Here is a 27,538-nt window from a genome sequence, read left to right on the forward strand (position 1 = left end):
CGCAGAAGGCGTACTATGACCTAGAGCCTGCAGAAGCAAGCGACTATAGAAAATTGAAAGCTAAGATCCTGGCACGTCTAGGGGTAACAGCTGCGGTACGTGCCTAAAGATTCCACTCATGGGCATTTTCCCAGGACAAAGCTGCAAGATCCCAAATGTTTGACCTCATACATCTGGCCCGGAAATGGTTACAACCTGAAGTCAATTCAGCTAGCCACATTGTGGAAATCCTAGTGATGGATCGATTTTTGCGTGGTTTACCAGCGGCCCTGCGTCGGTGGGTCAGCCAGAGTGATCCACACACAGCAGACCAGCTAATTGCCTTGGTGGAAAGATATGTGGCTGCAGGAGAACTGTTAAGCCCTGCTTCACCAGATAAACCCTGCAATTCTAAGCTTAAGGATTCTGCAAGACTTGGTAAGACTGTTCTGGGTTTAAGGGGGGCTGAAGAACTGCAGCTATATTCTCAGGACACCAGGGACAATACTCCAGGACTCAGAGGGTTAACCAGACGTAATAGGCCTGGGAGAGGAACTAATTGGGGGTCAGACTATGTTGTGAAGTGCTTTAGGTGCAATGAGGCTGGTCATATGGCTAAGGAATGCCCCTTGAAGGATGAACCTATGGAGTGCAATATGGGAGAAAATGAGGGAATGCATTCATTTTTGTTTAATTGTGTCGCGTCTATTAACAATGACTATGATAATAACCCTTATTGGTGCTATGTTAATGTGAATGGAAAAATGTCTAAAGCATTACTTGATTCAGGAAGTATGGTCACATTAGTAGCAGAATCTGTAATACCCTATGTGAAGTCTGATCATGTACAACAAGTGGGAATTATCTGTGTTCATGGGGATAAGAGAGAGTATCCCACAGCAGAAGTAAATATTGGAACCCCCTATGGTTCTCTAAAATACAGAGTGGGTGTAGTACCTAGACTATCCCAGCAGGTGGTAATAGGTAGAGATTTTCCCCATTTTCTAGAATTATGGGCCTCTGCAGAAAAGACAGGCCAAAGCTCACCAGAAATTAACCAAGCTGATGAGGATTATGTGTTTCCTTTTGCCAATACCGAATTGGATTTTGACCATCGGGAGAGACACCCGGGCAAATCTTACTACCTTAAACCAGTACTCGTGGGGGATAACCCAGAACAAACTAGTGAGGAGCCGGCTAATACTGCAGAGAATGATGACTTATTGGACATAGGGATCAGTCCTGGTAACTTTAAAAGCGCCCAGTGGGAAGATCCCACTTTAATTGCAGCCCGAAACAATATAAAGGTTGTAAATGGGGTTGCTGCTCAGCCAGGAGAAGCACTGTCATTCCCTTATTTTGAAACGTTAAATGACTTAATCTACCGTGTAGAAAAGAAAGCTGCAGATACTATTAAGCAGCTGTTGGTTCCACAGGCTTTCCGTAATATAGTATTGCAGTTGGCTCACAGCCACATACTAGGAGGACACCTTGGAGTTGATAAAATCAGAGAGAGAGTCCTTAAACGTTTTTACTGGCCTGGAGTGCTTGCTGCTATAACAAACTATTGCTCTTCATGCCCTGAATGCCAGCACAGGGCCCCGTTCAAGGCTTTCCGTAGTCCACTAGTTCCCCTACCTATCATAGATGTACCCTTTGAAAGGATCGCTATGGACTTAGTAGGGCCACTGATAAAATCCGCTAGAGGGCATCAGTATATACTAGTCGTTCTGGACTATGCAACACGATACCCTGAAGCCATACCCTTACGTAATTCCTCTGCAAAGTCAATAGCAAAGGAGCTAATGCTGATGTTTAGCAGAGTGGGTATCCCCAAGGAAATCCTGACAGACCAGGGAGCCCCTTTTATGTCCAGGGTCACCAAAGAGCTATGCAGACTCCTGCAGGTTAAACACCTTAAGACCTCAGTATATCACCCACAGACTGATGGTTTAGTAGAAAGGTTTAATAAAACCCTTAAGAGTATGTTACGTAAAGTAATTTACACTGACGGGAAAAACTGGGACTGTTTATTGCCATATCTAATGTTCTCCATTAGGGAGGTTCCGCAGGCCTCCACAGGCTTCTCTCCTTTTGAATTGTTGTATGGGAGGCATCCCCGTGGAATGCTGGATATAGCTAAAGAGACCTGGGAGCAGGAGAGCACACCCCACCGGAGTGTAATTGAGCACATAGCTCAAATGCAGGATAGAATGGCTAGACAAGGTGTTGGTACTGGTCCCTACAGTAGAGAATAAGTTCCTGGCAACTTGGCATGGACCATACGAGATCATCGAGAAAGTGAGTGACGTCAATTATAAAGTTAGGCAACCAGGTAGAAGAAAGCCTGAGCAGTTGTATCATGTAAATCTGCTGAAACCTTGGCAAGACAGAGAGGTCTTGGTGGCTTTAAAGCCTTCAGAACCTCCTAAGGCCGAGCCAGTGGTAAATATAGCCGAGACACTATCTATACATCAAAAGCAAGAGGTCAGGGATTTTATCAGAAGAAATAAGGATGTTTTCTCTGTAGTCCCAGGAAAGACTAATGTTATCAAACATGACATAGTCACAGAACCAGGGAAAAGGGTTAATCTCAAACCCTATAGAATACCTGAGGCCCGGCGGGAGGCTATAAGCGTAGAGGTGGAAAAAATGCTAAAACTTGGAGTCATTGAGGAATCCCAGAGTGACTGGAGCAGTCCTATTGTATTGGTGCCAAAACCGAGATTCTGTAATGACTATCGGAAGTTGAATGGCATCTCAAAATTTGACGCCTACCCAATGCCAAGAGTTGATGAGTTAATAGAAAGACTGGGTAAAGCACGCTATTTGACAACTCTAGACCTGACAAAAGGTTACTGGCAAGTCCCTCTCACAGACCGGGCCAAGGAAATAACAGCCTTTTCAGTGGCCTGTTTCAGTACACTGTATTGCCATTTGGGTTACATGGTGCACCTGCCACATTCCAACGAATGATGGACAGAATTCTTAAACCCCATACTCGCTATGCTGCTGCTTATTTGGATGATGTTGTCATCCACAGTACAGACTGGGAATCCCATCTTCCAAAAGTTCAAGCAGTGCTTGATTCTATCCACTCGGCAGGTTTAACTGCCTATCCTTCCAAATGTACTATTGGCTTAGAAGAGGCTAAGTACTTAGGATATTCAATTGGGAGAGGATTGGTTAAGCCACAAACTGCAAAAGTAGAAGCCATACAAAAATGGCCGCAGCCACTTCCGAAAAAACAAGTAAGGGCATTTTTGGGTTTGACTGGTTACTATAGGAGGTTTATTCCAGACTTTGCTACCATTGCTGCTCCTCTAACTGACCTCACTAAGGCAAGGTACCCAGTTATGGTTAGGTGGAGCCCTGAAGCAGACAAAGCTTTTAATAGACTGAAGGAGGCTATCTGTGCCCAACCAGTCTTAGTAACTCCGGACTTCTCCAGAAGCTTCATGGTTCAGACAGATGCTTCTGATGTGGGCTTAGGAGCTGTCCTTTCCCAGGAATATCAGGGTGAAGAACATCCTGTGTTCTTTTTGAGCAGGAAACTAAACCCACAAGAGAAAAACTACTCTATTGTAGAAAAGGAGTGTCTCGCTATTAAATGGGCATTAGAGTCTCTTAAATACTACCTGCTAGGTCGGAAATTCCGATTAATAACAGATCACGCACCTTTGACTTGGATGTGTCAAAACAAAGAGAAAAACTCCAGAATTACCAGGTGGTTTTTGAGTTTGCAATCCTTTAATTTTACAGTGGAACACAGGGCAGGCCTCCAACAGGGAAATGCTGATGGCCTTTCCAGAGTACATGCTCTGATATCCATGGTCGCTCAACTCCTTAGGTCTGAGCTGGGGGGGGAGGATATGTGACAAAAGGTGTGGTATAGTGATAGATGGCAGATATATTAGACCAGCCTTGGTCAATAGTAGCCTACTTTAACCCCTTCGTGACAAAGGCTGATTTTACTTTTTGTACCCTTCGTGACAATGGCTGTTTTATCGTTTCTGCGGTGTTTGTGTTTAGCTGTAATTTTCTCTTAACCCATTTACTAAACCCACACAAGTTATATATTGTTTTTTTCAGGACAAGAAGGGCTTTCTTCAGACACCAAAATTTTTTTCATATGATGTAATTTCCTATAATAAAAATAATAAAATATGACGAAAAATTGAAAAAAAAACACATTTTCTCACTTTTATTTGAAAAATCTTTTATTCATCATAAAAAACTACTGAAAAAACCTGCTAAATAGATTCTACTATTTGTCCCGAGTTTAGAAATACCCAATGTTTTTATGTTTTTTTGCTTTCTTCTACACGTTATGGGGCAATAAGTACAAGTAGCGTTTTGCTAATTCAAAACCATTTTTCTCTGAATCTGGTAATTCTGTCTCTATGTGGTATTTGGGGCATCTTTGAAGCCAGCAAATTAAATTTACCCCACCAAACCATATATTTTTGAAAACTAGACACCCCAGGGTATTTTAGATGCTGATAGTTTAACCCTTTCCATGCACTAATCCTACCACCAACCCTTGTCAAAGTTTGGGATAGTAATTGTTTTTGGTGTTTTTTTCACATACTTTGTACTTCAGGTGTGAAATTACAGCTCCTGGTATATGTTGCTGTCACACAACACCCAGATATGTGTCCAGCAACATCTCCTGAGTACATTGATACCCCACATGCATGGGTTTGTCAGATTGTTTGGGGGCAAAAGGGCCACATTTGGAACATGAGCAATTCAAATTCAGTAGGAATTTTACATCTGGGTAAAGAAAAATGCTTGTACCCAACTATCAGTAGGGACAGGTTACAAGAAAGCCTGGCCTATCTCCAAGAAGGGATTTGATCTAGCACCTTAAGTGGTCCCTCATGCCACGGAATGGACACAGGGGTCACTTGACAGTGCAAATAAAAACGCTTAAAAATGGTGGAGCAAATAAAAGCTAAAAAACAGTAAATCTAACAAAAAATTAAAAAAAAATACAAAAATGGAGCAGGAACAAAAAAAAAAATTAAAAATGGGAAACTGTGTGATACAGCTTGAAGCAGTCACCGACACAGAGTGCAGGTTTTCCAGGGCAATCTGGACAGTAAAATGTGGTGTCCTTTCTTTGCCCCCTGCTGTAGCATACCCTGCATCTCTTTTGGGGATTCTGCTTCTTTGCTGTAGGGGGGATTTTAAAAATAAAATGGGTAGCCCCAATTCTGTTGGTTCCCATCACTACTTCGGGACCAGGTGCATCACGGTACAAGATACCTGAAATTACTTCGAGCTGAAACTGCAAAAAAGACAGCTTCAGCCCAGTGTCTGCTTTTTTGTGCAGCAAAAAAGCGTTATAGGTTGCAATTTGCATTAGATAAATTGCAACCTTCTTGTACCAGGCCTTTGTCTTCCTCATAATGAGGTAGGGCTGTAGGAGTTGATCTGACAGATCAACTCCACCCATGTGCTTGTTATAGGCCCTGATGCACACTGGCTTTGTAGTGACCCCAGCTCTGCCACGGACAGAAACCTCCACGGTTCTCTCATCGTGGATGGTGCTCAGCATGCACACCTCTTTTCTGTCCTTGAACTTCAATGCCAAAAGCTCCTCTTGGCGTAGAGCTGAGGTCTCCCCCTTTCCTAGCCGGGTTCGTACCAGGCGTTGTGGGAAACCCAAGCGGTTCTTTTTTATAGAACCGCAAGCTACCGTATCGAAACAATACAGCAGCTTGAACAAAGGGACGCTTGTATAGAAGTTATCTACATACAAGTGGTAGCCTTTGTTCATAAGGGGGAATATTAGGTCCCAAACAATCTTGGCACTGGTGCCCAGATGATCTGGGCAACCTGGAGGGTCAAGGTAGCTATCCTTACCCTCGTATACCCGGAAGGCATGAGTATATCCTGTCTCGCTCTCGCAGAGCTTATACACCTTCACTCCATACCTGGAGCGCTTGGAAGGAATATACTGCTTGAATCACAACCTTCCTTTATATTTCATTAGGGATTCATCCACGCAGATATTTTTTCCAGGTGTATAAACCTCTGGAAACCTGGCAGCGAGATGGGTAATCAGGGGGCGGATTTTGTACAGCCTATCAAACTGGGGGTCCTCCTTAGGGGGGCACAGGCTGTTGTCGCTAAAATGCATGAAACGAAGAATCATTTCATACCTTTGCCTAGTTATAGTTTGGGCAAAAATGGGGGTACTAAAGATGGGGCTGGTGCTCCAGTAGGAGCGGATGGAGGGCTTTTTTATAATGCCCATTAACATTGTGAGTGCCCAGAATTTAAGAAATTCTGGCACGTCAATGGGAGTCCATGGCTGTTTTGCCCAAAAAGAATTAGGGCTAGCAGCACGGTGCTGCTGGGCATAAATGTTTGTTTGTGTGACAATGTCTCCCAAGACATCGTCTCCCAAAAAAAACTGCACAAATTGCAGTGGAGTGAATCCTGTAACATCAATATTGATGCCAGGAATTCCAGAAAAAGGAGGGATAGCTGGCTTGTACCTATTAGGCGCTACCCATGCCTCTGGTGCACTGCCACGACTACGTGTGGTAGGCGTCCTAACAGCCACAGATACATCACTAGATGTATCTGTGAACTGACCAACGTCAAAATCTGACGCTGTATCAGTGGCCTCAGAATCTGTGGCCAAAAAGGCATACGCCTCCTCAGCCGTATACCGCTGCATGGTAAGAATTGCAGCAAAAATAGTGGGGAAGGAAAGGGTTAATGGCTATAATAAAAAATAAAAAAAAAACCTAAAAAAAGTAAAAAAAACTAAAAAAAGTAAAAAAACATGTAAAAAAAAAAAAACCCAAAAACAATTGCCACTATGCAAGATCACTGTTTATGCAGTGATCAATGGCAATGAAGGGGTTAATATTATATGGGTGGCTCTTATAAGAGCCTTTGGATCAATATATATATATTTTTATTAGGGAATACCTGAAATACCAGAACACACCGATCTGTCTCTCTCCCTCACTAGAAGCAAGTGAAGGAGGGGGGCAGATCCAATACTGATCAAAGGCAATGTTTAGAAAACATTGCCTTTGATTTATCAAATCATGATCACTCTTATGAGTGATCTGACCACTAGGGGTGTTATTCACTGGATGTCCATGACATCCAGCAACACCCCCCCGATGATGTCAGCAGGCTCCGCCCCCCGGCTTGATGGGCGCCGCCATCTTGAAACACCGCGTGTGTTTCGAAGACACCGGCACCGGGAAGGTAAGTTGAGCATTTAGGAAGCGATCGCGAGTCGCTTCCTTTGCTAAACAGGTGTTGCAAAGATGCCTCGATACTGAGGCATCTTAGCAACACCAGCTAAGCAAAGGAAGCGACTCGCGATCGCTTCCTAAACCCGTTTTTCGGCGGCGGGCGCCGCCATGTTTGAAAGACGTGCAGTCTTTCAAACATGTTTTTTTTTTGCTCCTAGGAGCGATCGGGGGGGGCGGGAATGTTTTTTTTGGTGTTGCTCAATGCCTCGATGTCGAGGCATTAGAGCAACACCGTTTGAGTGAAAAAATCGATCACAGATCGATTTTTTCACCCGTTTAAAGACGTGCCGGTCCTGGCACGTCAATTGTCATAATCGTCACGATTTTCAGTGACGTGCCCGGACCGGCAATTGTCACGAAGGGGTTAAAATATGTCCCAGGGAAATATGTTTGTTTACAAACTGCACTACTGGCAGTTTGCAAAACATGGTAAGGGTCCCTGGGGCGGAGCATCTGGAAGAGCAGGGTGGGCCAGTGCTCCAACAGCACTAATTGCTGTTTTGATCCAGTCCAAAGCCTGTATTCTGGACAGGAGCTCCACAGGTGTGGACTAAGTAACAGCTCACCTGTGGCTGATTAATTAGCAGGCAGAAGGTTAAAGGGATTGAGCCTGATTCAGAGGGGGAGACCAGTGTTATTCCAGCTGGGAGAGCTGATGAACTGAGGAGTGGTTTCTCTCTTAAAACTGTTTTGATGATAACTTGTGACTGGTTAGAAGGTGAATGTTTGGAGCTGTTTTTTACTAAGCAAGTGCTCAAACAAAGACTGTTATCCTGTGCTACTTATAAACTGCTGCTGTTTATTCCTTTAAAATAAACATTGAAGCTGAGCTGGATGTGTCCTGGACTTCATTTACCCTAGAAGACTGTGGTTACAGCCAAGATCCTTGACAAAAATCCCAAGGAAAAGGGAGGCCTGTCACAATATATATATATGTGTATAAAGTCCAAAATTAACAATTGCACTCCAAATGCCAAGTTTATGCCCGGTGCCAAATAGCTGTAGCAGTAAATAGTATAAAGACCAAAAATAGTTACCGGCACTCCAGGGACTTTCATCAGGACTGACTTGACTTGAAAACCGAAGTTGTTTGTGTGGTTGTTTGGAAAGTCCCTGGAGTGCCGGTAACTATTTTTGGACTTTATATATGTGTGTGTATATATATATATTTATATATATAATATTGTTGTTGGGGGTTTTTGTCCAATTTTGGTGTGTTATTTTTAATAAAGTGATTGAATTTTCGGTCCAGGATTTTCATTTCGGTGCATATACTATATACTAAGCCAGACACTGAAGCAGTAGGCCTATACCACATCAATGTTTGGCTTAGTATATAATGATAGGGGTTATGCTACATTATTGGCAATGTCTGGCTCAATGTATAGTGATAGGTGTTGTGCTGTGCCTCAGTATATAGTGATAGGTGTTATGCTGTACCACCGTCAATGTCTGCCTCAGTATATAGTGATAGGTGTTATGTTGTACCCCAGTCAATGTGTGCCTCAGTATATAGTGTTATGCTGTACCCCTGGCAATGGTATGCAGTTTTTCCCAATAAAAAAAAAAAAGTAATATATATATATATATATATATATATATATATATATATATATATTGATCCTTTATGCAGCCCGGAGCCCCCGCTCATGATTCGCTCATAATTAATTTTTGCGGTGAGAATTTCACCTTTAGAATAGACCATGGAGTCAAAAGGGTTGGAAATATATAGCTCCACCCCCTTGCAATGTGATTATTTTTTTTCAGCTGCACCAACTTTATATGGACTGTAGAAGCATATTGTGCACACAAAAGTTTGGCTCTGGGAAAAAATTTGCACAACAGAAAATTTCTGCGCACATCACCCAAGAAAAATTAGAGGGAACTTTGCCTCTGACCCTTGTGCATTACCCCATATGAAAGCAGGGACGTAACTAGAAACCACAGGGCCCTGGGGCCTGAGGCCCCCCAACATCACCCAAGCTGCTTATCAGTGCCATCCTAACCCCCATACAGCCTCCCTGTGCCATCTTTGCCCCTAGCTTGTCAGTGCCCCCATACAGCTTATCTGTGCCATATTTGACTCAAACAGCTGGTCTGTGCCATCATTGTCCTTTGTTCAACCCCCTTCAACATACACTCTGGCACAAATACACAAATTACACATGCTAACACACACAGCCTCTTGCACAACTCATGCTAACACACACTCCATCTCACACCACTTTCACATCAAATTCATGTTCACACGTACTTATACATAGACATTTATGCTCACATGCACTTATAAATAGACATTTTTGTTCACATACACTTATACATAGACATCCATGCTCACATACAAACATACCCCCTCACTCCCACACTCGCTTACCTCTCACCTCTCCTGCAGCTTCCTGTCTGGCTGCTCGCACACTGTGCAGCAGCCTCGGTTTCAACGCGGGGTCACGTGACATAACGTGACCTCAATACATTCCTGTCTCCCCGTGTCAGTTCAAAATAGTTTAGAAGGGGCCCTTGCGGTCAAGAACAATTTTGAACCAGTACGATGAGACAGGAAGAAGTGGTCGCAGGGGTCACCCAGGACACCCTAGACACATGGGCCCCTTTCGTAGTTGTGCCACTGCGTGAGACGTCTGAACTCACAGACTATGTCAGAGAATTTCTAAAGGATATTTACATCTTTGAGGCCCTGACAGAATTCCAGCTCAGCTTGCAAGAACCCCTCCTGCTCACTTTCACCCTGCTCTCCCTATTTATGGATGCTGCTGATATAAATAATGAAAATTATGTAAGGGCTGAGAACCTGTCCTGGATCTTTGGGCCGACATTGGTTAGCTACTTGGTTAGTCCCCTCATAATCAAGCAGGCAAAGGTGACAAATCTGCTGCTCTCAATGCTCCCTCCAACTAACAAATGAGGTCGGTAGTTGGGGGCAAGTGCGGAATCAGAGCCTAACCTTGGTAGGGGCACTCACACTAACACACACCTAGACACTTGCACTAACACACACATCCAGACACACATGCTTACAGATCCTCAGCACTAACACACCCAGACACTCACAACACAACTATACACTCAGCACTAACACATATGCACACACACACTAACACACACTCAAAAATACTCAGATACTCAAACTAACACAGACACACACTAACATACCCAAAGGCACATATTTACACACTATAATACCTACATACACACTAACATACTCAACCACTAACATACCCAGACACACACACTAACATAACTTAGTATAAAGGGGGTATATACCAAGCGCTTAACCCAGCACTAGCCACAAGTGAATCAGTGTAACATGCTGTACAGACAGCATGATATATAGACGCAATGACGATTCAACGATTTAAAAGTACGCTTACTGCAGCTTTAATTTACACCTAGTATAAGCCTTTTCAGGCAAAACGCTGTAATACTTTCAACAGATTTGCGTATTTAATTAGATTTTTTTGAAATTGTTGTCTTCAATATTCCGGAGTATACATGAGAGAGAGAGATCTACAATAACATTTTCTGATTAGCCTTTACCATCATTCTCTGTTTGAGTGCAATAGTTATCATATCATAGAACCACACATTTTGAAGAGCTTTATTCAATCAAAGTACATGTAAATGCAATATTTAAATTCCCAAGTCACTAAAACATTGGACCACTGCACTATATATGTGTATATATATTGTTTTTCATGGTATACAAACCCTTGAGGTTCACTTCTTGATGTCACAGTTTTGGCTTTCTTTTACTACTTGTGAGTGCAACAATTAAACATACAGACACATTTACATTGAACTATTGCACTATATTTCTGTTTATTTTTCATCTACATTAATAATTATTAAAACACAGAAGTTCTACCAGCAAGTTGGCATCTGATCTTTTTCCAGGATATTATATATTTTTTTTATTTGAGGGTTACACTAAGCGCATGTATCATTTTTTGGGTTAATACACACAGAAATAACCAGACACATAAAACCAAAAATGTGATTCATGCGCTTATTGGAACCCTATGGAAAAAATAAACAATAAACTTATAATTTAATATACCGGTGTATATAAATATATGTGTGTGTGCGCAATACACTAAATAATTGAGTGCAATATTTAGACATATTTCATTTCAAATTCATATGTACTCTATTCATATATTCTCTTCATATGTACTCTCAAATTAATATGTTCTCTACTTTTTATGTTTTTTCTCTCCCTGATACACTACACTGTATATCTATATGTTTTATTTTTCATGTATGAACACTTATTGAGACATTGAAGCTTCAACATCCCTACCCCTATATCTGGAAATTGACTTCCACTTTGAACAGAGCAATTATAAGGTTTAAAACATTTTTGAGATGGATTCATTTTTGTTTTTATGGTTTATGTTTTTGTCTGAAAGGGATGATTACACTGATTCACTTGATGCTGGTGTAGGGTTCAGCACCAAGTATTTTATTTTATACCCAGACACACATTGACATACACACATTTTCACGTACAAAAACAGACACAGGTTTACACACTAAAATACCCGCATACACTAACATACCCCACACAGAAACATACCAAAATATACATGTTCACACATTGACTTATCCCAATACACACATACTAACATATCCAGGTACACACTTACATACTCAAAGACACGTGTTTACACACTAACATACCCTCACATACTAACATGACCAGACACACATACTGACACACTAGATATACACTTACATTGCGAAGCCCCAACCCATCTTTGATGCTGCTCGCCCTGGTTTGCATGTCATTGATTTATCTAAAATCAAATTCTCAGGAGTAGACTCTATCACTAAAAAAGCAAATTGAAACATCTACACTTAAATGAATAAGGTATGTAGAAACCACTGCGTGTTAAAAAGATACTCTCTAATGGTCAGGTTTTCTAGACAATTTAAAGCCCTGTCTAAAAATATGAAGCGCTCATGATTGATTTCACACACTGTTAAAAGGAACAACTAACACTAAGCCCATGAATAGTGTAATTTATGTAGTGCATATGTGCATACTATGCGCGAGTAGCCAGAGGGAAAGCTGCAGGAGCCATGAAAGGTAAACAGGGGCGGGAGGTGGGATATATGTATATATGTTTGTATTGTGTATATATATATATATATATTTATATTTATATATAGATGTATGGATGTGTACTTGTGTGTGTGAGCATGCATGTGTACTTCTATGTGTGTGTAGCATGGATGTGCACTTGTGTGTGTGCAAGCATAGATATGTAATTGTGTGTGTGAGCATGGATGTGTACTTGTGTGTGTGAGAGCATGGATGTGTAAGTAGGGTGAGATGGAGTGTGTGTTAGTGAGTATGAGTAAGTGTGTGTCATTTGTGTAATTGTGTTTACATATGTTGTATGTTAGAAGGCACAGACCAGTTGTGTGGGGGCAATGATGGAACAGATCAGCTGTTGAAGTTGGGGGACCTGGCGCAATTGTTGGCACCAGGGCCCCCTGGTTTCCAGTTACACCCCTGGTTTTGCATAAGAATGATAGCAATATGACCGCTTAAATACATGTCAATGTTAGACACCATTGCACCTATGTTGTCTAATGGCAGTTAGAGTGGTCATGACTAAATACAGACACATGCCCATACTGTAGGGATGACTTTGGGGTACGTAACCCCCGACCCCTTTACATGTGGTCTCAGGGCAAGTCTGGATGCCCATAATGTAAGACAAACATCAACCTTCCAGTTAATCAGGAAATCCAGTCGCCTTTGTAAATCTTGGGTAGAACTTGTGGAACACAGATGCACGAATTTCAGAGGAGGTAGGATCAGAGGTCAGGAACAAGCTAGGTCAAACTAGATATCAGTCCAAAACACCAGAAGTGAAACTAGGTCAGTCAGGAATAAGCCCAATCCAGAACACCAAGACAAAAGATAATATATGAGCACAAAACAATACCAGGAGCCAAGTTAGAGCCAGATGTCAACAAAGTCCAAGCAACAACACAGAGGGGTAACCCAAGAGCCTGAAACAGAACAAAAATGCAATTCAAACCAGGTAACAGGAATAGGGAACAAGAACGCAAAGACAAATAAACCAATCCCGTTCCCGGGATCAAAAAATACCCTTATTATAACCCCACCCTAAAACATGACTTTTATTAATATGTTTATTAAAAGGTATAACCAAAAAATAGATTTTTAAAAACACCAGTGTCACCAGTCCTACTATAAAAGGTATACGTCACAGTAACATAAGCTGTGTAACACTAATATTAGGTCGTACATACTGTTGATGGCTGCAGTCCTAACAACAGAAATAATTTAATTATGACCAGTGACAGAGGCTAATTAAAAACTCAGACAAGTAGCCCCCCTGACATGTTTCGCTCCTCAGAGCTTCATCAGAGGTCTGGGCTAATGGCTTCCAAAATTGAGACTGTTTGGCCTTATATCTCCTTTGTTAGTGACATCACGGATTCGGGGAGGGAACAATCATATCCAATGGTTACCGATGTATTAGATGTGTTGCCAGATCCAGCCAATTGCTTTAAAGGTGACTAAGTATGACATCACCCACATAGTCCAGTAGAATTCCATATACATGATGGGCAGTGTAAGGGCCAAAGATATTTCTTCTTTCCTCCTAATCGTGCCCAGATGTTGGGATATACGTCTACGGAACTCTTGGATGGTTTTCCCTATGTACAATTTATCACAGCTACATTTAGCAGCATATACAATTCCCTTACTTTTACAATTTATGAATTGTCTGACTTCATAATTCCTGCCATCCACGGGATTCCGAAATGTTTTTACAAGAGTTCCGTAGACGTATATCCCAACATCTGGGCACGATTAGGAGGAAAGAAGAAACATCTTTGGCCCGTCATGTTAATTTTTTCCATGGTGGAGATCTAGAGTCTCTGAGGTTTTGGGGTATCTCTCAACTTAAACTTGGTCCACGAAAAGGGAATCTGGATCGATTACTATTAAAAGAGGAAGCCAAGTGGATCTATAGACTCAAAAGTTTGAGTCCTCTAGGTTTAAATGAAGGTTTCTCCTTCTCAGCCTATTTGTAGATTCTAAATAATAGGACTCTGATTTGTAATACTGATTATCTGATAATGATTTACTTATTTTATATGGAGGTATGACCATATTATGGAGACTTACATTGTGATAGGGATATTTGGGAAGGGAATTATTCAATTGTGAAGCGTATAACTATGTACAGTAAATATGCCAAAATGATGTAAATTTGCACTGGTGTTTTTTGGATGTGGTGCCTTGGTGTTTTTTGGTGTCCCTTGTGGGATTTGAACCCTGGACCCCAATGCTGCAGGGCAACGGTGTAGGCCACTGGGCCACTGTGCTGCCTGGCAATTTGTATTGGTGAACCGTGTGTAATGTGAATAATAAGAATTACAATGGATAGGAGATCTAGTAATAGGAGTGGTTCTGAGTGGAAAGGAACATCTATGATTGGTGAGAATAACTGTCAGTCAATTTCTTTGACTGCTCACCTTTGGGAATTGGAGAGAACCACTGCCCATCATGTATATGGAATTCTACTGGACTATGTGGGTGATGTCATGCTTAGTCACCTTTAAAGCAATTGGCTGGATCTGGCAACACATCTAATACATCGGTAACCATTGGATATGATTGTTCCCTCCCCGAATCCGTGATGTCACTAACAAAGGAGATATAAGGCCAAACAGTCTCCATTTTGGAAGCCATTAGCCCAGACCTCTGATGAAGCTCTGAGGAGCGAAACATGTCAGGGGGGCTACTTGTCTGAGTTTTTAATTAGCCTCTGTCACTGGTCATAATTAAATTATTTCTGTTGTTAGGACTGCAGCCATCAACAGTATGTACGACCTAATATTAGTGTTACACAGCTTATGTTACTGTGACGTATACCTTTTATAGTAGGACTGGTGACACTGGTGTTTTTAAAAATCTTTTTTTTGGCTATACCTTTTAATAAACATATTAATAAAAGTCATGTTTTAGGGTGGGGTTATAATAAGGGTATTTTTTTATCCCGGGAACAGGATTGGTTTATTTGTAGTTGTAAGTTACCCTTGTCCCCGCTGGGGCATTATTTTGGAATTGTAAGAACTCAAAGATAATCCAGCAGCAATAATGGAGTTTTAATTGCTTTATTGACCACAGATGAGATGGGAGACATCAATCCAAGGTGACCAATATCAAAAAAAGACAGACAACCAGTGACCACATAGCCTTCTGGTGGAGACATTACAGTAGGTGCAGTATCTTACAAGCACCTGGTTACTAGTTCAGCCGTTGTGGACACATGAATCCAAGATTATTTCAGGTCACATTCACCAGAGTCTCCAATGCTTACAGCCACACAAAGATTGTGGAGGTGACTGGATACATCTTGTATGCTGGAAACACTTGGTAGAAAAATAAAGACCAATAAATACATAAAACAAATTAGAATTCAGCGCATACCCAGCAAATACCATTTAAAAAACAGGCATAGCTATTGGGGATTCCATCACACTAAATGGCCATATATTTCTTAGCCTGCCACCACGTCAAAAGTATGCAGGTGCCTCATTAATTGTGTCTAGAGAAGGCTTTAAATTGCTTGAGAGTCTCTTGTGAGTTAAAATGGTTCAGCTCCTTGGTGAGCAATATAGCCTTGAAAAATTACATAGGACTTGCCAAACTTTGGGTACTTTGATGTAGTGATGGGCTAAGCAATATATGGAAGTATAGTGTGATAGAATCCCCAATATTTAGATTGTGTTTTTTTAATGGAATGCACTGAATGCTTAATTTGTTTTTTGTTCTTCCTCTCCCCATGCCTGCCTGAGCAGGTGTACCTCCACCCCTACTTTCTCCTGTCCTGCTCCTCTTTCCATACCTCTCCAACTGCATTCCTCTTCCTGCCATTTCCTTCCTCTCACCTTCCTCTCTCCAACGTACTTATGCCTAGTCACTTGGATAAATTCTTAGTGTTGATCAATCCCACAGTCAATCTCTGTCAGTTGCCATTAATTCTGTTCAAATAAAAGTTTCAAATGTTTAATATGCTAAAAAATGTTTATGCATTCAGATATGAGCAAAGGTGTATTATACGTAATTTTTAGTGCAACGCTCTCCTTCTATACCAAATTCTTCAGGTGGGAACTATTTCTGTTTCTTTCTTTCTCTAAATATGCTCTGCTCAGAAATATCCAAATGGAAGCAGTCCCACAGAGCTAATTTATTTCAGATGGTCTCTACTGTCACACAGCTAAAGTCAGACAAATAATCTTCTACTTGTTTATTCTGTTTCTATCAAGATAACCAGCAGTGGAATCCGGGATATACAGTTTAGGAAGAAGTACACAGCACCAAATCACCAGAAGCAGAAAAATAGTTGTAGAGGTCAGGGCAGGCAGCAAACATAAACACAACGTGGTAATCTAGCAAAGGGTAGGGGAAATACATGCAAAATAGATTTTGGCTCCAAACAAGTGTACACCACTGATTACTTAGGTATACATTATCATATAACTAACCCATGATGCAGGCTTGTGTCTAATAGAAGGAGAAGACTTTAAGTTGCAGAAGAGCCTTAGTGAGTTAAAATGCAATGCAATCCCACTCATTTAGCTAATTGGTAAGTAATAAATATATATATATATTAGCCATAAAGTACCAAAATATTTATGCCTCAAATAGGTGCCTTTAATAAGTATTTGTAAGCTGTGCACTGATCTCTTGCTTTGTTGTATATACATGTGGGTTAATTTAGCAGCACCTCAGAATCTGAATGTGTATGCGTTTTAGGGTGTGCTTCCATTTCTGTATAATTTTTTGCATATTTCGCAGGTTCTGACCAAACCTTAGGGTTCAGTACACCGCCTATCACACAGGTGCCACATTAATGGTGTCCAGATCACTCTTTATATTGCATGAGAGTCTCATTGGGTTAAAATACAGTGCAGTCAGAATGGATTGGTTGGAGACGAGCCTTGATAAAGAGAAGAAAACTCACAAATTCTTTCGATTGTGGGCCCGGTTTATAGGTCCTGCTTGATACTCCCTTAAGAAATGGTACAGACTACTTTTATTGTGAGACTTTGCTTATATCTTGTGTATTGGACATTGGTGGAATGTATACCTCAACCTTGTCATTATGTTTTCAACATCGTTTCAATAAAAACTTTTTGGAAAAAAAAATACAGTGCAGTCTCACTAATTCAGCTAATTGGTAAGCAAAATAGCCAGGTAAAATTAGATAGAATGCGCTAAAAATTGGGTACTTTGTGGCAGGCTAAGGAATATATGGCTATACAGTGTGACAGAATCCCCAATATTTATGTCTTAGATAGGTGCTTCTAAATAGTATTTGATGGGTGTGCTCTGATATCTTGCTTTCTTGTGTCTAATATGCTATATTTCAGGTATGCCCCAGTAGTTGATGGACACTAAAGGAAGATACAGCTCGTAGATTTTTGTGAGGTGTAAAGATAAAAAAGAGGATATTTTGTTTACCATTATTTTGTGTGTGTGCTGAGTAGTAGACTTGTGCATTCGTTTTTGTACCAACTTTATTTTTAATGACAATTGCCTGTTTGTACAAATCAATGAAAATGAGGGCGATCTTCAACAAAACTGATGAAAATGAATTGCAAAAGTGCAGAAAAATCATTAGGATTTGTCATCAGGTGTAGCCACCATTTCAATGTGTTTTTGGCGTGTTTTGTTGATGAGGTAAAGTGGGAGGAACTGTGTGTAGGAGGGTACATATTAATGACTGATGGGTAGAAGTAGCCAAAAACATAGTCCAAAAACCTGTGGGAGTTTTTGCTTACCTTTTGCACTCTGGTCAATCAGCATTTACAAGGGGAAGGGACAAGCATTAGAAATATAAGCGTGCTGAGAGTTGGAGTGGGAGACAGTGAGAGTTAGGTTAGCAGAGGCTGAGATAAATGCTCATTGCTCCTACCATACTGCAAGTTAATGAATAGTGTATTTTAGTGCAGTAAATTTAGTTGTGGGGTGGAATGGAGAAGCTGTAGTGGCTACTGTAGTGTATTACAGGGGCCGCAGACAAAAATGTTTCCCCTGTTCCTGAGTAGTTTAGTTGATAAAGACAGTTGCCCATTTATGCTACCAGCCAAATGTGTAGTTTGTGGACAAGTTATTTTTTTTATTACCTTCCAGGAGAGCAGAGGACGACCGGCGCGTTTGCCGAACGTGCGCCGGCTATCTCGCGGTCTGTCCTGGGGAAACCTTGAACTTTTGTCGCTCTGGGTCCCTTCGACAGATCGCGTCACTTTTTGGACAGGATATCCTCAAGACCCCGAGCTATCCATCGACACCCCAGGATTGCCGCCACTCCTTTGGGATCAACCCGAGAACGACAGCTAAACTTATACGGACATTGCATGGCCTAAGCATGATGCCGGACTGGGCAGGGCAGGGATATGGGGATGTGATTTATGGCCTTTTTCCCTCTGGAACTGTATATAAGCCCATGTGTTATTCCCAATAAAGTGTGTGTTACTTCCCTTGTCTAATGCTTCAGGGGCTCGCTGGATCACTCATTGTCCTTTTCAGCACCGTATTCGGCTACGCCTCGGCGGGCTACAATGCTATTGCATCGAGGATACTGAGCCAGTTCCTGATTCCTCACTAGTATTGTCTAGCACTGGAAGCGGTTAACTCTTGCGGCTCCGGGAGGAAGCAACAAAGAACTGAGGGGTGTACCCAGCCGGGGTACCCGAGGCCCGTCACATCATCTATTTGACTTCATTGATAAATAAATATTGGTGATAAGAACAGGCATTCTACTGGGTTTGCACACAGTGTGACTGTCTTTCAGGTGTTTAAAAGATAAAACCTTTTCCCAAGTATTTAAAGTATTTAAAACAGTTGCCCATTTATGTGTTACGGTCAGGTATACGAGGTGAATCCAACAATGCAGGTAAGCACAGCTAAAGAAAGTCCAGTACACAGTCCAAGGTCGAGGGCAACAGCAGGCAGCAAGGTCAAAAACAATCCGAGGTCAGGGCTGGTAGATCAGGTGTAAAAACGGTAAACAGGTCCGGGTTCGTAGGCAGGCAAAGAATCGTGGTCGTTTAAACAGGCAAAAGGTCGGTACACAAGGCAGAGATAAAGCAGAACGAGAAATAGCACACCCAAAGCTAAATAACGCTTAGAACGGGCAAAGACAAGGCAAACAAATGAGGTTTAAATAGAAAAGGAGACACTCACGTCATCGGCCGCGCCGTAGCGTGCGTCGCGGCCGAAATTGTAATCAGGTGCGTTGGCTGGTACCACCACTAGATGGCGCATCTCTGCCGTGTTCCCAGCGTGTGCGCGTGGAGGACGCGGCGACGCGCCTGCAGCGCGAGCGGGCGTGCCTGCCCGAGGAGGCAGGACCGCAAGCCTCCCGAGTGACGCCGACGTCAGGGGAACCAGCGTGAGTGGCCGAGGTAAGAGCCGCAGCAGCGCGCGTTACCCGGCGGTGACGCGCGTGTGGAACGGAGGTGGGGCTGCCGGCACGAGCAGCCGGAAAGGGAGCCGCGGCAGCGCGCGTGACAGTATGGTAGTACCAACCAAACATGTAGTTTGTGGATACGTTAATTTTTTTATTACCTTTCTATCATATCATCTATTTGACTTCATTGATAAATAAATATTGGTGACACATTGTGGCTTTCTTTCAGGTGTTTAAAATGTAAAACCTGTTGCTGAGTAATAAGCAGTTGCCCATTTACGCTACCAGTCAAACCTCTAATTTGTGGACAACACAAAATATTTTTATTATCTTTAATTAATTGCTGAATAATAAATATTGGTGACAAAATCTGGCATTTGACTGTGTAAAATTTTCCACTTAGGGGGTATATCTTTTAATTATTTTTTAATTTTTACTGGTGAGTATATAAAAAAACTTATATTAAATATCCCTGAAAAGGAGTGATTCCAGTTTTCACTGGGCAGAGCTGGCAGCAGGCATGTAGTAGTCAGCTCACCACCAGTATACCAGTCCTAAGTAGGCAGAAGCCTTCTTGCTTGGAGTCAGAGGTTGAACTACCCTTACCATGAGTCGCATGCACTAGCCGCAGCTATACAGACAAACATCCTGAATCTACTACTAGTGCTAAAATCTTGTCTACTCCACCTACCAAAGTAAGGCATGGTTTTATTCACAATTACAACCAAGGACTCACTGAGGGGTCAGGTTCCAGGCGAAGATAGCTTGCAAGCTATTTTATGATGAAGCATGGAAAAAAACAGCACTACCAGTGCAACCACAACTGTCCTTGGGGGTACAACTACATGTATCACCCAAGCTCCCCACAGTCAGCACCTCTGAGATGGTGAAAGCTTAATTTGAGGAACTGCCACTAACTCCTGGTACCAACCCTCTAAGTTTTTGGGACCAGAAAGCTGGCCAGGCCTCTCTTTAGTGGCCCAGCAGTAACTTTCCTGCCCACCCACCAATATTCAAAGCAAGAGGGTTTTGAAAAATTCCAAGTGCCAAGTGGGCTTCCTGCCTTCAGCCCTGCCAGTGGGCTTCCTAGCTTGTGCCCTTCCAAGTGGGCTTCCTGCCTTCAGCCCTGCCAAGTGGGCTTCCTGCCTTCAGCCCTGCCAAGTGGGCTTCCTGACTTCAGCCCGGCCAAGTGGGCTTCCTGCCTTCAGCACTGCCAGTGGGCTTCCTACCTTCAGCCCTGCCAAGTGGGCTTCCTACCTTCAGCCCTGCCAAGTGGGCTTCCTACCTTCAGTCCTGCCAAGTGGGCTTCCTACTTTCAGCCCTGCCAGTGGGCTTCCTACCTTGTGCCCTGCCAGTGAGCTTCCTGCAGTGTGCCCCTCCAGTGGGCTTCCTGCCCTGCGCCCCTCCAGTGGGCTTTCTACCGTGAGCCCCTCCACAGGGCTTCTTGCCGTTTGCCCTTCCAGTGGGCTTCCTGCCATACTTCCGTTTTTTGGTTAAGAGGCTGTTTAACCTTTTCCTGCCATAATTTACAGGAAAATGTACAAGGTAACAAGGAGGGAAGTTTATTTCAAATGAAAAACAAGAAGTCATTATCTCAATTTATGGGCATAATATAAATGTTGATATCTGTGATCTGAATCACTGTAAATCAAAGGCTAAATTTAAGGTTAATATTCATTCACAAATTTGTTCATTGAGGTGTATGTGTGGCCGCATATGGTGGTATTGTGAATGTGTATGTCAGTGTATGGTGCTGGAGTGTCTGGGGTGAGCCTAGGATAAGTGGTGCCTGTGAGATACAGAGGAACCACTCTGGATTTGTTGAGCTGTAAGGAAGGTGGTCTACATTATATCAACGGGCAAGCTGCAAAAGAAAATCCTGATTCATCTCTTGACAGTGGCGACTCTAGAAACAATATATAGGGGGGCACACAAGATACCACAGTCAAACTGGGGGGGCATTAATAATTTCCACCATTAAATCATACCACTGAAAAAACATATATATATATATATATATATATATATACACACACACACCGGTATATATATATATATATATATATATATATATATATATTGCCAAAAGTAATGTACTATGGAATGATACTTTTGTTATTGGACAATACAATACTTGATCATTCAACATGGGAAGCCTGAAGCCACAATTTAGTACGACTAATCCTTGAAATCCTTTAAACAACACAATACCTTAACTTTTGCACTAAATGATTTCAGGGCCTAATATTAGATCCTGCTGCTGATATATATATATTTGCCCCTGCTGCCCATATATATTAATATAAGTCCCTGCTGCCGATATATATATATAAATATATATATATATATAAATATTATATCCTGCTGCTGATAGGAGGTATAGATCAACACATTAACACACAAACCCAGCTTTGCATGTATAGATCAATTGAAATTCACTTGTGATCTCAGCACTGAAGGTATATATCAAATAAACAGAATCAGACATACAAATCCTGTATTTGCAGGTATACAATAATAATATATGAAATGTAGCATTGCAGGTATAGATCAAATAAATACATGGAAACAGCATTGCAGGTATTAATCAACTGAACAAGACATACAAACCCTGTATTTGCAGGTATACATAAATAATGTATGGAAACATGGCATAGCAGATATGGATCTACAGAATAACACAGAAACCCAGCTTTGCAGGTGTAGGTCAATTGGAATTCACATAAAAACACAGTATTAAAGGTATATTTTAAACCCCCTAAATTACAGGGGATTGTAGATCACAGGTTGCACACCCCAAAGTCAGCCCTGGCGTCCACACTGCCCACATAGAACCTGGCCAGCACCCAGATAACACACATAAGATTTGCGATCTTTGTCCCATATACACCCTGCCTGTGCCATCTTGGTCCCCAAGGCTCAAACATCCTGCTAGTGCCATCTTTGCCCTTCCACAATTCTACATCTATGATACGCACAAACACATTAACTCATGCTCTCCCTCATTTAGACAATTCATCCACATATTAACTCATGCTCTCCCTCATTCAGACAGTTCATCCACATATTAACTCATGCTCTCCCTCATTCAGACAACTCATTCACATATTAACTCATGCTCTCCCTCATTCAGACAACTCATCCATTTTAAGAAACTACGCCCCTTGGAGCTTCAAATGAGGGACTACATGTATTTCTAGGACAAAAGTTGACTGCACAAATAATGATGGAATATTTCACTTTGGCTAGAAAATATGTTTTTTCTAACCATAGCGACATGTTCATTTGTGTCTTGCGCACTCCAGGTTTGCACTAGAAACACATACAGCCCCTCATTTGATGCGCCAAGGGGTGTAGTTCTTGCAAATGTGTACTTTTTGTACCATAATTTAACTTCCTACGTGAGCAGTAATGCCACATCAAGGCTTTAACCCTAATTACTGATTATTCACACGCCTTTCATATCTCCATTCGCTTGCAGAAGCACACACCATACTTTCCATACATTCACTCACAGAAGCACACACCATTCTTTCCCCTTACAATCCCAAAGAAATGATGGTAAAGGGAGAAAAAAAAATCACTTTTACAGCAAAAATTAGTTTTGCAGTAAAAATGCAAGGCACTCCAGGGATAAGATGGTTACTCACGTACCACACAGGCTAAATGGCTGATTTTATTAATATTTGCAGTTCATCAGGATTTCAAAAATTGCCTCCCTCTACTGTTGGCTAAATTTAACCCCATGATCAAAGGGATCATGGGATTAAAAATTTGTATCGGCGATTTTTAAAAAGGGAATGTGACTTTTTATAGCTATATGATCACTGTGGTAACATTGGCTACCACAGTGGATCATTTAGCTAGAGTACTTAAACTTTTTTTTTTTTTAAGTTAAACTACTTTATGTTTAAATAATTTTTTAAACTTTTTTTAAAATTTTTATTTTTTTAACTTAATATTTTTTATATTTGGATCTGGATCTTCCTGTGTTATGCGCCACCCAGGGGTAGGGGGTGGCGCATCGCGAATCGCGTAGCGCTCTACACGCTGCCGGGACTAAGCACCGGGGACTCAGAAGCACCGGTAAGTTGGGGGGGGCATAACACAGGAGGATCCAGGTCCCCTGCATCGCTGCGGGGGATCTGGATCTTAGTCTCATAATCAGACCTATTTGAGGTCTGATTATAAGACGACCCTGATTATAAGACGAGGGGTATTTTTCAGAGCATTTGCTCTGGAAAAAACCTCGTCTTATAATCGAGCAAATATGGTATATAGATAGATAGATAGATAGATAGATAGATAGATACTAGGCCAGACACTAAAGTGGTAGGCCTACACCACATCAATGTTTGGCTTACTATATAGTGATTGGGGTTATGCTGCATTATTGTCAGTGTCTGGCTCACTGTATAGTAATAGGTGTTATGTTGTACCACGGTCAATGTGTGCCTCTGTATATAGTTATAGGTGTTATGCTGTACCACCGTCAGTGCGTGCCTCAGTATATAGTGATAGGTGTTCTGCTGTACCACTGTCAGTGTTTGCCTCAGTATATAATGATAGCAGTTATGCTGTACCACTGTCAATGTTTGCCTCACTATATAATGTTAGCAGTTATGCTGTACCACCATCAATGTTTGCCTCAGTATATAATGATAGCAGTTATGCTGTAACACCGTCAATGTCTGCCTCAGTATATAGTGATAGGTGCCATGTTGTACCACCGTCAATGTGGGCCTTAGTAAATAATGATAACAGTTATGCTGTACCCCTGTCAATGTTTGCCTAACGATAGAAGCTATGCAGTTTTAAAGTGTGTGTGTGGGGGGTCCCACGTACAGGATCCGCCCCAGGTGCTAAATACTCTAGGTACGCCCCTGCGGACAACAGTTTTTCCCAATTTTTTTTTTTATCCTTTATGCGGCCTGGAGCCTCCGCTCGTGATTCGCTCATAATTTACTTATGCATTGAGAATTTCACCTTTAAAAAACATTACAGTAAATAATACTTTTGTGTAACTAATACTACATTATCACACTATAATGTTGTGTTAACCATGAGCCACCGCTCGGCGCCCTTCTGTCTCCTCAGCTCCCTGCCGCTGCCTTAGCGCGGCCCCGACTGCAGTGGTGAGAGCGTGAGGCGTCTGTCTCGGGGGCCGGCGCTTCATCAGTGAAGTTGCGCGCACCGCGGCAGAGCAGCGAGACAGAGGCCTCACGCCCCCATCACACGACTGCACGGTAAGTGACCTACAAAAGGGGGTAGGGAGAGGGTAGTGAGAATGGGGGTAGGGAGAGGGTAGATAGTGAGAATGGGGGTAGGGAGAGGATAGATAGTGCGAATGGGGGGGTAGGGAGAGGGTAGATAGTAAGAATGGGGGGTAGGGAAAGGGTAGATAGTGAGAATGGGGGGTAGGGAGAGGGTAGGTAGTGAGTATGGGGGTAGATAGTGTGAGAGGAGGTAGCTAGTGTGAGAGGGGGGTAGGGAGGGGGTAGATAGTGAGAAGGGGGGATAAGGAGAGGGTAGATAGTGAGAAGGGGGTAGGGAGAGGGTGGACAGTGAGAAGGGAAAGAGAGGGGGTAGATAGCCTGAGAAGGGGAGAGAGGGGGTAGATTGGGTTGGGGGGGCCCTTAACAGATTCTCGCACCGGGGCCCTGAGGCTTCTAGTTACGCCCCTGACCCCAAGTTGAGGGTGGCTCTGCATTTGATATACTCTTTCTCTTCAGCCACTGAACCATCAGATATTCTTCAGGAAGCTTTAGTAAATTTGATGCCAGTTGAATGTTGCAATAGCCCACATTGGTACACTGGTGCTATGAGTGACTACATATGTACAGGATATGAAAATGGAGGTATCGATAGTTCACAGGTATACCAATGTTTGTCTCCGACAACAGAATCATTCTGGACAGTACTTAAAACTGTGCAATGATTAGTTGTGAGGTCATATAGCTTGTTTATGGGTCATAAAAAGTTTGTATAACAAAGAACTATTTAAATATCCTGAAAGGATATGTGAAAAGTGGGTGGCAGTTTCAGGATGGCAAAGATGAAACACAGGAAGTAGCAGCAAAGACAGTAAGACACAGGCAGATAAACCATTCCATTATCTCTTGGTTTTAATTATGGCCTGGTTGAGACATTGCAGCAATTGAAAGTATTCATCAAGGAATGCTAGCTTTTTTTTGATTCACACAAGGTGACAGTGGAGGACCTTTGATGTGCAAAAGCAGCAAACCTAAGTTGAATACTGTGGTTGGCATAACTATTTGGGTCTTGGGCTATTGTCAGGTGCAAAGCCCTGGGATTTTCACCTCTACTCAGTATTACCTTGAGTGGATTTTTGAACATGTCTCTGAGCCCAGGAAACCTCAATCCAAATCTACAAAAAAAGGGTTATGAACAAAACCACCTGGCCAAAATCAGATAAAAAAAATCAGCAAAGCTGACATGAAAACCAGTTTACTCTGGAGTGTTGAAAAAGTAGAAATAACTTTTCATCAAATCTGAGCCATCGATTTGCAAGAGAAAATAGTATTAGATGCCAGCAATGAGTTGTATGACGTAAGATGCAAGACGTGCCACGTCAGTGGCTGTGTCCTGAGCTAGTAAGGTCGATAGCCTGACCTCTTTTACCCGTCCACCATGATGGATTGACTCACAGGCTTGCGTATTTCTGCCAGTGGACGTGTCTAACGCAGATGATTTTTTAATCTGATCTGGTGGCAGGATTTGCAAGACTTTCTGAGGTATTCTGAGCATTTATTATTTCTTACACTACATCAGTCATAACTGTCTTGCAACCTTACCCGTATACATTTTAGTATTCCTTAATTCTCTAGTGCAAAACAATTGAAATCAGATTATTGATTAAATAATCAACATTTTATGAGTTAACATATCCCACTGTAGCATATCCAGACAGTCTATATGATTTTTCGCTTGACTGCAATACAGATCCGTGCGACAAGATCATGTATTCAGTGTTAGCAATAAAAATAGAAAGCCATTGTAGACTTGTAATATATTTTGTTCATATTTATATATCAACCTGATTGGCTGATGAAAACCATATGTCCCTGGACGGCAATCCATTTATGCTTCATCAATAAATCAATACACCAATAATCAATTATTTCATATTATAAAATAGCCTGTAGTTGTGGGAGGGGATGGGTATTTAAAGAGCGCTTCTCCCTCCCACAATCTTCGTTGCACCATCTGTTTCCCCCCCTTTTTGGTTTTGACTCACCTCAGACCGAATGTGTCCTCCTTTGCCTCTGTCTTCTTCTCCTCTATATTTCTAACCATTTGCCCCTACCACAAATTGACAATTACTGCAGGCTGCTCTATTTCCAACAAAACAGATATGACCGGTTACAGAACTAATGTAAAGACAAATCCATAAAATATCAAATCTGGATGCCTTTGTGTCAGAAAGGAATGATTCACTCTGTAAAGTAAAATTACAAAGGTGTCCAATTGATACAGGTTTTGTTTAGATTTTCTTCCAGATAAAACAGTAGCAGGCAGATGTGAAGGATGAAATATGAGGTTCTTTCACAACATGTGACATGTTGCTACACACAGGATTTACCTTATCCATTAAAGCTGAATTTCTGCTTTGTTTTTAAGGTGTGGTATGGGATTCACATCCATATTGGGTGTCATTTTGTAAATATAAAAAAACTACTAGATATTAAATAAAACGATTCTTTGAAAAAATAACGTATTACTTATATTATTATTTTCCGATCTTATTTACCTTGTTATTTCAAT

The 27,538-nt window shown here is 41.8% G+C and overlaps 1 non-coding gene across 1 annotated transcript; it reads right to left on the reverse strand.

Moving 5' to 3' along the window:
• Positions 1-4,771: 4,771 nt before the first annotated feature.
• Positions 4,772-4,901, reverse strand: LOC149287569 (small nucleolar RNA SNORA35). Its single transcript, XR_016277470.1, has one exon. It is a non-coding gene; the product is annotated as a small nucleolar RNA SNORA35 (small nucleolar RNA).
• Between the last annotated feature and the right edge of the window lie 22,637 nt (positions 4,902-27,538).

This window comes from Sceloporus occidentalis, unplaced genomic scaffold (genome assembly GCF_023333645.1).
Source record: "Sceloporus occidentalis isolate IW3139 unplaced genomic scaffold, rSceOcc1.0.p SCAF_59, whole genome shotgun sequence".
Classification (NCBI taxonomy): Eukaryota; Metazoa; Chordata; class Lepidosauria; order Squamata; family Phrynosomatidae; genus Sceloporus; species Sceloporus occidentalis.